This window comes from Tenrec ecaudatus, chromosome X, assembly GCF_050624435.1.
Source record: "Tenrec ecaudatus isolate mTenEca1 chromosome X, mTenEca1.hap1, whole genome shotgun sequence".
Classification (NCBI taxonomy): Eukaryota; Metazoa; Chordata; class Mammalia; order Afrosoricida; family Tenrecidae; genus Tenrec; species Tenrec ecaudatus.
In genome coordinates, this window is record NC_134548.1 from 112,452,108 (window position 1) to 112,466,454 (window position 14,347).

Genomic DNA, 14,347 nt, shown 5'->3' on the forward strand with positions numbered 1-14,347 from the left:
GATTGACATATTGAACTAATTGATGTGATAGCTAACTATCACAGTTTAATTGGCATACATAGCACACCAGACAATTTAAGCATTCAACTACATCGAGAGAGCAGGACAATCAACTTGAGCACACTCAATCAACTTGAGCACCACAATCCACTTGAGCACACTCGTACTCATCGTGAGATCCCCATTCTTCCCTGTTCGGTCCCTAGGTCAGGGGTCGGCAAACCTTTAAGATGGAAGAGCCAATCCTGTCCCTCACAACAATTTTTAAATTCTTCCAGAGTAATAAACATATATTTATAAACAAATGAAATCAGCATTATCTGAAGAACATCCTTCCAAATTTTATAAATGAATTTATGAGAACTTTACTTTCATTTTCAATTTGACTTCTAAGCCTCCTGCACACATGATGGAGTCGGACCTGGCTCAAGAGAGCTGCTGACCCTGTACCCTAGGTGATTATTAACTAAGTACTATCTTCCCACACCTACCCCTCCTGGACTTCATATGCAGAAAAGCATACCAAACACAAGCAGGAAGCAAGCAAACAAACCAAACCCAACAACAATGACTATAGAGAAACCTCAATTGAAAAGAAAGCAGAAACTATTTAAAATTGAAGCAACTTTAAAATGGGTCAAAAGGCATTCCCTCACAGAACAGTCACAAGGAAATAATGAGACAGACAGCACAGCACTGAGGTAGCACACAACATTGCTCTAGTTCTTTAATTGCCCCCCCACTATCATGACCCCAGTTCTACCTTAGAAATCTGACTAGACCAGAACATGTACACTGCTACAGATAAGAGCTCTAGACACATGGAATCCAGGACAGATAAACTCCTCAGGACCAATAATGAGAGTAGTGATAACATGAGGGTTAACATGAGGAAAAGGGGGAGAAACGGGGAACCAAATACAATGACTGATGTATAATTCACCCCTCTCTCCAGGGAGATGAACAACAGTAACATGGGTGAAAAGGGGCAGTGAGTGGTGTAAGATATGAAAATAGTAATAATTTTCAATATATCAGAGGTCCACGAGGGTGGGGGCGGGGGAGAGGAGCTGATATCAAGGGCTCAAACAAAAAGAAAATATTTTGAAAATGATGCTGGCAAATGTACAAATGTGCTTGCTACAAATGATGTATGGATTGTTGTAAGAACCCCCAAGAAAATGATTTATTAAAATAAGTAAATAAATGGAATTGATCAAAGGGATATTAAATGAAAAGGTGTTACACCCTAACCGAACCATATCTGCCACAAACGACCTCACAATGCTCTCTGTCTGATGGCATCCTCAGACTATGTTCCCAGGGGATTCGCTGGAGCTTCATTTCATGTGTAGACTCTGCAAATGGACGTTGAGCTTCCACTGTCATCCACAGGACTTTGCAAACTTGACGTTCACAAGTGAACTTCTGATACCATTCCTCCCTTCAGATCTTTGATTTTATTATTTACAATTTTATTTTGATTTTATTAATTACAAAGGCTAGTGTGCCCCCTCCACATGGACTCCGCAGATGCCTCACCCAGATGCCCACATGTTTTAAGACAAATCTTTAAGTCACCAGATGCGATTCCTTCTCATAGCCTGAGACTATTTGTTTTTTTCATCACACCTTACCACACTCTCATTATCCTCAGTGATCTCTTCATGAGGGCGACCATTGAGCAGGGCCATTTCACAAGAACTAATTGTTGCCGGTCTGGGGCTAGAATTAAGGGAGTCCACAAATCATTCACATATCCATTGTTTACATATGTCTCTGGTTCACTCTAGAGACATTATGGTTTTAGGATAGAGAATATTATAAATCATCTGTCTGGGACATAAGACAATTCTGTTGCTAGTGTCATTAATTTAGCCAATGGTGTAGAATTTAAAACACTATTGAGGAAAGGAAAGCATACAAGTTCCGGCTGGTTTTAGTCCGTAGAACATGAATTGTTGACTTGCACAAACTAAACTCTTAATTGACTGGACACCATTTCCACAAACAATGGAGGTTGGTGATAGTGCAAAACTTTCAATAACCCTCATTTACAAAGGCAGAACCGTGATCATCAGACTAATACATGTCCTAAGAAAGAAGGAGGGCATTAACATCGTACATATATGGCAGATGCTGGCCCTGATTCACCGGGAACCCCCAAAGCAAGAGACCCAAACCAAAGCTGAACAGCTGCCGATTCCACAACGTCAACGCAGTAGTTATCTGCTTCTGCTCACACGAGGCCTCCTCAGCTTTAATTCCAAGGGACCTGTCCCTTCCTCCAATCTATCTGCTGAACAAATAATTCAAGAAACTAGACTATATGAAGAAGAATACAGCACCAGGATTAAAGGAAAGTTTGTTAACTACCTTTGCTATGCAGATGATACAACCTTGTTGCTGAAACTGAGGGGGAGTTGAAGCACTTGCTGCTGAAGATCAAGGAGTGTAGCCTTCAAAATGTAAAGAAAACCCAAATCCTCACAACTGGACCAATGATGATAAATGGAGAAAAGAATGAAATTTTGGGTCCACAGTCAACACTCATGGAAACAATAGTTACGAAATCAAAGGATGAGGAGTCTCAAGATGGTGACCAGGTAGCACCCGCGGGAAGGACTTGGCAGAGACCAGTGCAGAAGGTCCACAGAGAGGGGTGCTCTACATTTCCTGAGAGCGAGATTATAAAGATAAGTAGACATAAGTTTATTAAAGTAAACAGCAGCAAAGCCTGTTCACAGATTTCCCTTTAGCATCGGCCATTGGCGAGAGCCGGAGATACAGACATCAGTGGGATCAGCTCTCTGACCCAGCCTCGAGAGCTCCCTTCTGATCCCACGGAGCTCTACCTTCTGGATAGTAGGCATCACATAGCTTGCCCACTGCCCAGCCACGGAGGGAGGCCTCTGCAGAGGGTTTTCCTTGAAGGCCAGAGACTTCCAGCCCTGCCTAAAACTAATGATATCCCCTGTTGGGGGTGGGGTGGGGCTGGGTGGAGGGTGTCAGCTCTACACGACCTGTCATGGAGCACCCAAAAGCATGGACTTGGGGCACCTTGGCTGCCTTATTTTCCCCCTTTGTTTGCCCTGCCATGGCTTTTCCCCAGAAACAAATGTGTTAGCACAACAATGCAGAGAGCATTTTGTAGACATGGGAGAGCTAAACTCACATACCTGAGATAATTAGTTAATTTACCAGGATTTAAACACCACCATATATCCTACACAATCCACATATCCTACACATCCCTTGTGATGGGTACTGCTGGACTGGCGACCACCCAGACAGTCATTAAGTGATTGAGTGAGTGAGTGAGTGAGTGAGTGAGTGAGTGAGTGAGTGAGTGAGTGAGTGAGTGAGAGAGAGAAGGAGGTTGTGAATGAATTCAGGACCATAAGCCCCAGGGCCCAGAGGGCTCTGGAGGGCTCCAGCAACAGCCCCTGATAACTCCTGTCTGCTTAGAGCTACAACATGACCTCTGAGCAGACCTCCTAAATAGGAGCCAGATCCAAACCCAATTACCAATCCCACCTAAAGACTTTCATCATCTTCAAGGAGTGAACCCTACACTCCTCTGACTAGATCCACTTCAGGTCTAGTCTTTAAAATAGTTAACATAAATTTATGAGAATACAGGACTCAGCCCTATCAGACACCAAAACCAGTCCCCTAGCCTAAATCTCAACCCCACTGCTCCCACTGGAAAAGACATTAGGGGTGAAACAGCTTCCTACCAGACACTGCTCCCAACTGCTCAAAAGAACTCTGATTCACGCAGATCTGGTTTTCCCCAGGACACAGTTTAGACCCCACTTATTCTTTTGTTGGTATTGTTGTTGCTGGGTGTTCTATCATTCCTATCACCGCCCCACCCCACTCTTTATATATATATTTTTTAATAATCATTTTATTTGGGTCTCTTACAACTCATGTTACAAACCATTCATCAATTGTATCTGACATATTTGTACATATATTACATCGTTCTTTTCTAGACATTTATTTTCCATTGAGCCTGTGGGATCAGCTCCTCTTTTATTCCCTCACTCCCCAACCCTTGTGGCCCCCTGATAGAATGTAGATTGTTAATTATTTTCAGAGCTCACACCAACCGCTGTCTCACTTCCCCTCTGATTTCTGTTGTTTTTCCTACCGAATGTGTGGTTATGTGCCATTCATAGCAATCGATCAGTGCCTCTCTCCCTTCCCCCTCTTCCCCCTTCCCCCTACCATTTTTGGTATCTCTATTCCCGTTCCTGTTCCTGGGTTCCATGTGTTGTTCATTTTATCTCTTGCCTATACCTATGTACATGCTCCCGTCTAGTCTAGATTGGGAAGCGGCACTAGGGTCATGATAGCAGGGGGTGAGGAGGCCTCAAGGGATCAGAGGTATACTGCCTGACCCATTAGTGCTCTACTGCACTCTGATTGACTTAACCCCTCCCTGCAACCTCTCTGTGGAGGGATGTTCCATTGTCCATAGATGGACTTTGGGTCTCCGCTCGAACCCACCTCCATTCTCACCCATGCATTTTTGTTTGTTGTGAGTCTTCTGATGTCTGTTGCCCGGTCTCAATGACAGCCCCTCTTTAAAACAAAGTCATGAACTGTGCTTATAACCCACACTTAATCAGTACTTCCCTATCTGTTGGTCTACATAAGTGGGGGAAAGAACTTTATTATTATTTTTTCTCCTCCAAGTTATTATTTTTCATTTTATCCCCACAGCACATAATTTACCCAAAAGTTAGGAATAACCCTTGCCTCAGTTAGCATCTCATTTAGAGAAAACGAGATCATTTCAGTTTGGCTCAGAGCTACAGCCTGCCCCCTGGGACTAGTCAATACTCACCTCTTCCTCCAATACCATCACCAAGACCAGTAGCACAGCCCCGTCACACCCCATAATCTCTCTGCAACTTCTGTGTGGTTTGAGTTGGGGGTAGCCAGCCCCCCACCACTAATCATGGGTTCAGTAAGCACAATTTTATGGTTGAGATATATATTATATTATATTATATTATATTATATTATATTATATTATATTATATTATATTATATTATATTATATTATATTATATTATATTATATTATATTATATTATATTATATTAAAGTCATCGCGAGCATGAGAGATAGAAGTAATGGAGTCAGACACATTTCATGGTAGCATCGCTCACCTCAGCCCCGCTTGGTGGTCCGCCTGGAGGGGGAAGGGAAGGAGAACAAGGGGAAAGAGAAACAGGGGAGGAGAAGGAGCCCATGAGAGAGATGGGGAGAGACCAGCGAGAGCGGCCTCTATTGCTAACCCAGGTTTTATACCTTTGGGGGGCATGCAAGCCCACTAATTGCAGGTAAAGACATACGTCACAGGAAGGGGTTGCACTATAGGTTATACAGCAATGGAAGGGGGTGGTCTAGGGGCATACATGCAATAGGAGGAGGAGGGCTTGGGTGTATACATGTGACAAGATGGGCAGATCCTAGATTAGGATGGCAGTTTAGCTCTGATCTGTTCTCTGGAACTCCATAGGAACCATTATCAGTAGGGTGTAAACCCCACTGACAGGAACCAAATAGATAATTGCAGGCCTGTTCATTGTCATCAACAGCAGGGAGTGGGACCTCCTGCAGTCTGGCAATTTATCACCCTCAGGGAGGATGCCTGTGAGCATCTGACCTCCCCCCACATCTCTGCCCCTTAGAAGGTGTGAGCCCTAGCCCATTCATTTACACACAAGGCAAGACCACCTGGAGCAACTTCTCCATACCCCCACATTCCATACTAACTCCTGATCTCCAGGACACCAAAGATCATAGCAATGTTCCAGTCACCTCAAGTCCCTGACCAGGAGGATCCACCCACACACCCAGAACATAACTGCTAACAAGTCCTCACACAGTGTGCTCCAAGTACAGGCCTAGTATCCACCTAAAGCCCCACCCAGTCTTCAGGAAACACAGCTCTCTCTTGCCCACATCAGAGACAATGCACCCTTCCTTCTCTTTCCTTCTCACCTTCAAAAAACTGTTACAAGTTTTACATTTTTTGTCTTTCCTCTTTTCCCTATCAATTATCATTAGCTTTTCTTCCATCATTCAAAATAAGAATTTTTTTTGCTGATGTATGGAATGTAATAAAAGCTGTAAGAGCCCCCAATAAAATGAATTATTAAATATATGTCTTTTGCATTTAATTTCCTTTCTTATAATCCATAAAATAGCACTACTTGATGTCCCCCTTTTTTATTCTTTTTCTTTATTTTCTCCTGCCTCTAATGTCCCCCCATGCTTTGATCCTGCCTAAAGCTTATTCCAAGACTTTCTCAGATGCTTAATCTAACATGTGTACCACCACCCTTCAACTGCAACACCTAACATAGTTAACTATTCCCAAACATCCCTACCTCCCTCAACTCCTTAGAGCTGCACCAAGATGTCGAGCAAACAACGGAAGACGTGCTCCACACACACACACACACATGAGAAAAATACACCAGTGACAGAGCAACAACCAGAACTAAAGGAAGTGCATGCAATTGAACAGGCTATGGAATTAGCAGAAAAGGAACTTAAAGAATGATGGTTATACTCATACAACAGATGGAGAGAGTCTGAGAGGAAGAATGAAAGAATAGAAAAGCTAGAAACCTCACTAAACACCTTGCAAGAAAAACTCCAAACAAAAACACAGAAGTTGAACGCTACAGTAGCAGATTTACAAAATACTATAAACCAGCACCATTACAAAATGCTATAAATAAACAGAAACAGAATTGAAGAGATGAAAACTCAAATTACTGAGCTTGCTCTGGGGAGAATACATCCAGCACTATATTCCTAATTGGAAAGTTTTGACCTAGTTTTAAACCCTGCCCTTGGTGACCCAGGCAGCGTGTTATAGACAACAGGGATCCTACACTCTGTCCTTCCGAGGCACACAGCATCTTTCATAGGTCACACAAGAAAGATTCGATGTGGGAACCCCACTAAGCAAACTAGGATTTACCTCAAACTCACCTGTATCAGACTTAAGAAACTGACATATTTCCTTGGATCTAAGGCTGAAACTACCTAGTATGAGAATCAGATCACAAGGTTATGAAATTGGTAGTCACTGGACTTTGGTTCATATATCTTGCTTTCAGTGTGCTAAATGAATTGTCGCTTGGGATTACTAGATATCTATATTTTACTGATATATTTACTTTCTTATAGTCTGCTAGGCAGGGTTCTGCCTTTGTGAATGAGTGTTATTAAAAGCTTTGCACTATCACCAACCCTTATTGTTTGTGTAAATAGTGTCCAGTCACTTAATGGTCTAATCTGTAAAAGTCAACAATTCATGTATTTAAGTTTGCAAAGCCAGTCTATACTGGTATTGTTTCCTTTTCTCAATACTGTTTTAAATTCTATACCATTGGCTAAATTAATGACATCACCAGGGGATAATTTATAATGTTCTCTATCATAAAATGATAATACTGTCTCTAAAGTGAACCAGAGACATATATAAACCATAGATATATAATTGGATTTGGGGCTCACACTTAATTCTAGCTCCAATCTCAGAACAATGCGTTCTTATCACATGGCCCTACTTGATGCTCACTCTCATGAGGATGCACAGTAAAGTGTAGTGAAGGAACTAAATGGTGCCTGGCTATCAGAAAGACTAGCATCTGAGGTCTTAGAGGTTTGTCTTCAAACAAGCATCCATCTAAGTGGGCCGTCAACCAAGTCCACATGGAAGAAGCACAACAGCCTGTGTGACCCAAGGATTGTAAATAATTAAATCCAGATCCAAAGGAAAAAACTATCAGAACTTAAATTATGAATACGCTGCTTGCCGAAGGCTATGGATGACAGTGGAAGCCTCAGATCTATTTGCAGATCTACGACCATTGTCCAGGGATGTGAAGAGCCTTGCTTCAGACTGAGAGCATTGTAAAGTCTATTATGGCAGATGGAGTTAGGTTAAAATGCAATACATTATTATTTGATCTCCATTTTGACCTATTTAAAAGTTGTTTCCATGGAAGCAATTGCACAATGCTGCTTGATGTGATTTAACAATGGAATGATGTGATATCTGTATCAGCTCTCAATAAAACGGTTTAGAAAACAAATAGATAAATAAAAGTTGTTTCCATTTCTAGAATTATCCACTTTATTTTTGATTGAAGTTTTTCTGTTTTGTTTTGTCATCACAGTTCATTTTGTTTGCTTATTTACCTCCTTTTTGTTTTTTTGTATGATTTTCTGTATATAAAATCCAGGATAGGTAAATCTATCGGGAAAGTAACTTAATTACTGGTTACCTAGGGGCATGGCATGGGAGGTTTGGGGGATTGGGAGTTAATAACAATGAGTGCAAGAAGAGAATATTCTGAAATTGATTATCATGATGATTGCACAATTATTCTTAATTTGATTGAACTATTGTATAATATGTGAAGCATATGACAATTCAACTAAAACAAAATCTACAGTAATTACACACCTTGATAGGAAAACCACAAATAATTTTAAAATGGGCACAAGACACGAATAGACAGTTTTCTAGAGATGACATCCATGTGGCCAACAATCACATCAAGAAATATTTGCAATCATTAGTTATAAGAGAAACACAAATGAAAACAATGATGACACAGCACCTCACACTGACATGCTCAGTAACATTTTAAAAATGGAAAATAAAAAAGACTGGAGAGGATATGTTGAGATCAGTACTCATATATTCTGGTTGGATTGTAGAATTGTACAGCCGCTAGTGAAAACATCATGGTCCTTCCTTAAACAAATATGAATACACATACCTTATGTCCCTGTAATCTCTCTGCCTGGTATATACTGTAAAGAAATAAAGTACAAAACACAAGCAGATGTGTGCACGTTCAAGTTTATCGCAGCCATTTCTATAATAACAAACAGAAGGGGGTGGAAACCCATTTTCAGAGGAATGGATCATTTACTCAGGTCTATACACACAATGGAATATTATACTTCCTTAAAAAACATTGAGGAGTTTGTCAAACACCTTATGACATGGACAACATTGGGGGATACTATGTTCAGCAAAGTTAGTCAATCTCATAAAGAGAAATATTTCATGACACCATTATTTTAAAACCCCCCCGCCACAAAAAATACTTTTCACACCAAAAGAAAAGATTTTAAAAGACTATGATGAGGCCAGGGACAGGGGAAGGAGGAGAGGAGAGAATGACAGAGAAGGAAGGAGGGAGGGCAATAAGAACAGGAAAAAAAGAAGAAACCACATACATGGGAAGGGGTTGGGTGGCAGTGGGGTGGTGGTTACAGGCATAAAGTTACACTTCTGATGTGATGGTCTGAACATCTACTTATACTACGTTTTATTTATATGTGTTATACTTCACAAACAAAAGGGGGATAATAATAATAAACAAAAGTAAATAAATAAATTTCAAATAGAAAAGAATAGAAGGATCACAGCCTCAAAACCCATCCACATTTCTTACCCCTCTGTCCTAAGCACTAGCCTGGGTACTTATAATAGAAGGAAAAGTTCGTTGAAACTCTCGTTTAAGTTGTCTTGCGACGTATGAGCTAGTTTCAGTCAATCGAAAAATGTGTCTTTATTTTCTTGATGGCTGCACATCTGAAGAGGTCGGGTTCATCATTTACTGGCATCGTTGGTATTTATACAGATAGAGTCTTCTTGCGAAAGTGCTTTCACTATCTACCCTGCAGAGTAATGCTTGGTGACTGCTCCACTTTGCAATTTAAAATCCATTTCTGGATTAAGCCAGATCAACAGTTATCATATTTGAACTGCATCATATCATCTCTATGGAATTACGTTCTTTTGAATTTGTCTGTTTTGCCATGACAGTGGCATATTGTGAGGGGTATTTTTAAAAATCATCCTACAAACCAGTGACTAGGTTTACTACAGACATGTTATTGTGGGTGTCATTCATTATACTACATTTATCCAGAAGTACAGAGAGGAAATATTTCTTCTTCAGCCTCAATACAAATATAGTTGTGTAAAGCAGACTATCATGATTACTAATGTTGTGGGTTTTGTTGTTGTTGTTGTTGTTGTTTTGTTTTTAAATACTGTCATCGTTTCAGTAATTTAATATATTTTTGAGTTGTGGAAACCATTCCAAAGCAATGTCTCACCTTGTTGGATTGTGTTTCTTCTCTTTTTCCCCCTCTCATTTTTGGTGGAGTTGGACAGGGTGTTCCAGTTGAAAGGAGGAGGATAACAATTCTAGGAATAGTCTTCCTTAACCCCAACTTTAAACTCTAGAATCCAGAAACCTTTACAACATTGGGTTTAGATGTGATTTTTTTGCCAGTGAGTTAACACATGGATTCAGTTATGGTGAATTTGCATGCCTCAGCCATACCTTTACATATTTGATTCTCCAACCTTGATAAGAGCTCCAGGATCCTCGCCCATTTTAATAAATTGTTGCAAAAGATACCCTGGCTGACAACATTCTATAAATAGATATAAATTTGAATTTAAATAGCATGCTCAAAGCTTTTGTTTCACAGGTAAGGAAGGCCGATTGTGTTAACTGCCTCCTCAAAAGTAGAAGCTGAGGAGAGCTAATTCCCAGAGATTTTTAAAAAATCATCTTATTGGGGGCTCATACAATTATTTTTTTTCGTGATTGTACTGACTTTATTACTTTTGCCATTGTATTTTCCTCCCATTCTGTGCCAAGAAATACAACATCACAAGAAGAAAAACAGGTTCTCGTCGTTATTCACAATCAGCAGGGTCTGCTTCTTTCTGCAGGCCTGGGCACATTTTACAAAAGGGAGCACTTGATGGTTCACGTGGGTCACTGTATCATTTTGATGCTGATCCACTGAGGAGATTCTCATCTACATTTGGTGGCAGAACTTAACTCCATGGGAGCCGTGGCAGACTGAACCACTTCTGTGGTATTCCCAGATCACACAAAATAAGAAAATACCCCAAACAAGAAAATATAATAATCAATCTGTCCAGAAATTACATCTATAGGCTCTTTCTTTTAGTAAAAGGTAGGAAAGAGGGCCCTTTCTTGGGTCAACAGATACAAGCATTCATGTGGTCTAGAGACTGCCGAGTTGGGACTGTGTCTGTACAATGGTTACAAGGCACACGTCCAAACCATTGCCCGCTCATGAAACTTCCACAACTTGTCTCAATTCTTCAAATAAAGGGGCAAGTTCTTTTTCTAGGCTGACAATTAGTCCTGTATTGGCATTGCTGCTGGCTATGAAACTCACCACCAAAGGCAAACGATTAAATTGAACCACCTGGTAGGTGTTATAGTAACAGATGATACTTTTGTTTCTTGAGAGACCGAGTTTGCTGCCTTGGTCGGTTGCAAGAGCAAACGTAGACAAGAAGCCGGGTCTCAAAGCCTGCTCTGGAGCATTGTCGTTGGCCACTTTAATAACAGGTACCCCATCTCTATCAGATACAACAATAGCATGGGGTCCTTCAACACTTGGTAATTTTTTATACAGGAATCTCTTTAGGTCATCCGCCATGATGAGCCCCTTTCTCACGCAGCTCAAGCTCCACTCCTTGGCTTTCACTCCCGGGGATACGCGGTTCACGCGGCTGTGTGTCACGTCTGGGGCAGCCTCAGACACAGACTCCTCTGCAAACAGTCATCACGTGACTCCGCTCATACAATTCTTATCAAAATCCATCCATCCATCCATTGTGTCAAGCACATTTGTTAACATCATTCTCAAAACATTTGTTTTCTACTTGAACCCTTAATATCATCTCCTCATTTTTGCCTGTCCCTTCCCTCATGAACCCTTGATAATTTATAAATTATTATTTTATCATATCCTACACTGTCCTATGTCTCCCTCCACCCACTTTTCTGTTTTTTGTCACCCAGGGAGGAGGTTATATGTAGATCCTTGTAAATGGTTCCTCCTTTCTACCCCACCTTAATTCCACCCTCCCAGTATTGCCACTCTCACCACTGGTCCTGAAGGAGTCATCTGTCCTGGATTCCCTGTGTTTAAAGTTCCTATCTGTACCAATGTACATCCTCTGGTCTAGCCAGATTTGTAAGTTTGCATTGGGATCATGATAGTGGGGGGAGGAAGCATTTAAGAAATAGAGGAAAGTTGTACGTTTCATTGTTGCTACCCTGCAAACTGACTGGCTCATCTCCTCCCCACAACCCTTCAGTAAGGGGGTGTCCAGTTTCCTACCAATGGGTCTTGAGTCTCCACTCTCCACTCACCCACATTTACAATGATATTGTTTTTTGTTCTTTGATGCTTGATACCAGATACCTTCGACAGTTCGTGATCATACAGGCTGGTGTGCTTCTTTCATGTGGGCTTTGATGCTTCTGAGCTAGATGGCTGCTTGTTTACCTGCAAGCCTTTAAGACCTCAGATGCTATATCTTTTGATAGCCAGGCACCATCAGCTTTCTTCACAACATTTGGTTGTGCACACATTTGTCTTCAGCGATCTTGTTGGGAAGGTGTGCATCATGGAATGCCAATTTAATAGAACAAAGTGTTCTTGCATTGAGTAAGTACTTGAGTGGAGGCCTACCTTAATCATAAACCTATAAATATATGCACATAGATCTATTTCCCCACCATTATATAAAAACATATTTACATATGTATATGCATGTATTTAGACCTCTATAAATACCTTTTGCCTTCTAGTTCTTTCATCTATTTCCTTTTACTTTCTTCTTGTCCCACTATCATGCTCAACCTTCATTTGGCATTCAGTAATTTCTCTCAGTTACATTATACTTACCAGGCCTTTAACACCCTCCTTGCTACTAATTTTGGCCACTTGTTGCTCCCTTGTCCCTGGGTTGGTCAACACCACCTCCTTACCCCTGCCTCCTCCTCTCCCTTGTCCACCCAGAACCATTGGTCTCATTGTTTTCTCCTCCAGACTGTTCATCCAGCCTATCTTATCTACATAGATCTGCAGAGATAACAATATTCACCCCCCCCCAAAAAAGGCATAGCAAGACAAAGTGACAAAAGAGAACACAATGATGATAACTAAAAAGAAAACCAATGAACTATAAAAGAATGAACTAATTTTTAGAAAAAGAAAAACTTTTTTAAAGTTTAAAAAAGAAAGAAAAACCTATAAATAGATCAAGGTCTGATTTTTGAACTCTCGGCATGTCCTCCAGTCAAGTCCAATGGGGTGCCATGCTCTGGCCCTAGAGTCTATCCTTTGCACTCCCTCGGGAGCTCCCTGCTCTGCTCTCCCCTAGCCCCCCTTGCTCTGCTGCGTGCCTTTAGTGTTTTGCCTCAGTGTCACAGGGTCAGCCCGGGCCAATCCTGACACGAAGTCTCCAGTGTTGTCCCCGGAGGGACATGGGTCAGCGAGGGACATCATGTCTCATAGTGGGATAAGCCATATGGTCCACTCTGTGCATTGGCTGTTCTGGGCGGGGATATCGTCCTCCAGGCCTGGTGGACCATGATGTGCTCCACTCTCTCTTCCTTCCCATTAATTTGCTCCCGTGTGCTCTGAACAGACATGTCCCTCTCCCCTAGCTGCAGCTTCAGTGCCATCCTCTAAAGTACATACTTCTGGGGGGGGGGTGCGGGGAAGGGCAGTTGTCCACGTAGCTGGTATGGGGGCCGAGCCCTCAGGCTCCTCCACTGGCTCACCTCTCCATGCAGGCTTGCTGCATTTGCATACTGGAACACTGGATTTAAGTCTGGCCCCTTTCCCTGTGGAGACACAAACACTACCCTCCTGTTGGGAGGGCCAGTGCCCTATTTCCCAACCACACATCCCTTCCCCCCCCCCTTTCCTCTCTCCTTTTTAGTTGACTACCATAGGTACCCCTGGATTTGTACTGGCCCCTGCCATACTACCTGGACCTCACCCCTGGAGTGTTTGTATACAGTAGCTTTTTCCCTGTGCCCCTTTTGCATTTTTTCTTTTTTTATAAACTTACTTTAGCGGGCTCATGTTCCACTTGTCCTTTTGTGCTTGGTTTACTTCACTTAGCATACTGTACTCCAGTTCTTCCCATGTGGCAATATGCTTCATGCGTTCATCACTGCTTTTTAGCGATGCATCGTACACCATTGTATGTACCACAGTTTTTTAATCCAATTGTCTGTTGATGGAAATTTGGATGGTTTCCAACTCCTTGGGATTGTGAACTGTGTCATGATGAACATTGGACCACAGATGTCTGGCTGTGGTTTGTTTCTTGCCTCTTCTGGATATATGCCCAGTAGGGGGATTGCTGGGTCATATGGTGGCTCAATTTCCATCTGGTTTAGAAATTGCCAAATCGATTTCCATATTGG

At 41.7% G+C, this 14,347-nt stretch overlaps 1 pseudogene; it reads right to left on the reverse strand.

The window, feature by feature from the left end:
- Positions 1 to 10,733: 10,733 nt before the first annotated feature.
- On the reverse strand, positions 10,734 to 11,685 carry LOC142433891 (ragulator complex protein LAMTOR3 pseudogene; annotated as a pseudogene).
- Positions 11,686 to 14,347: the final 2,662 nt, after the last annotated feature.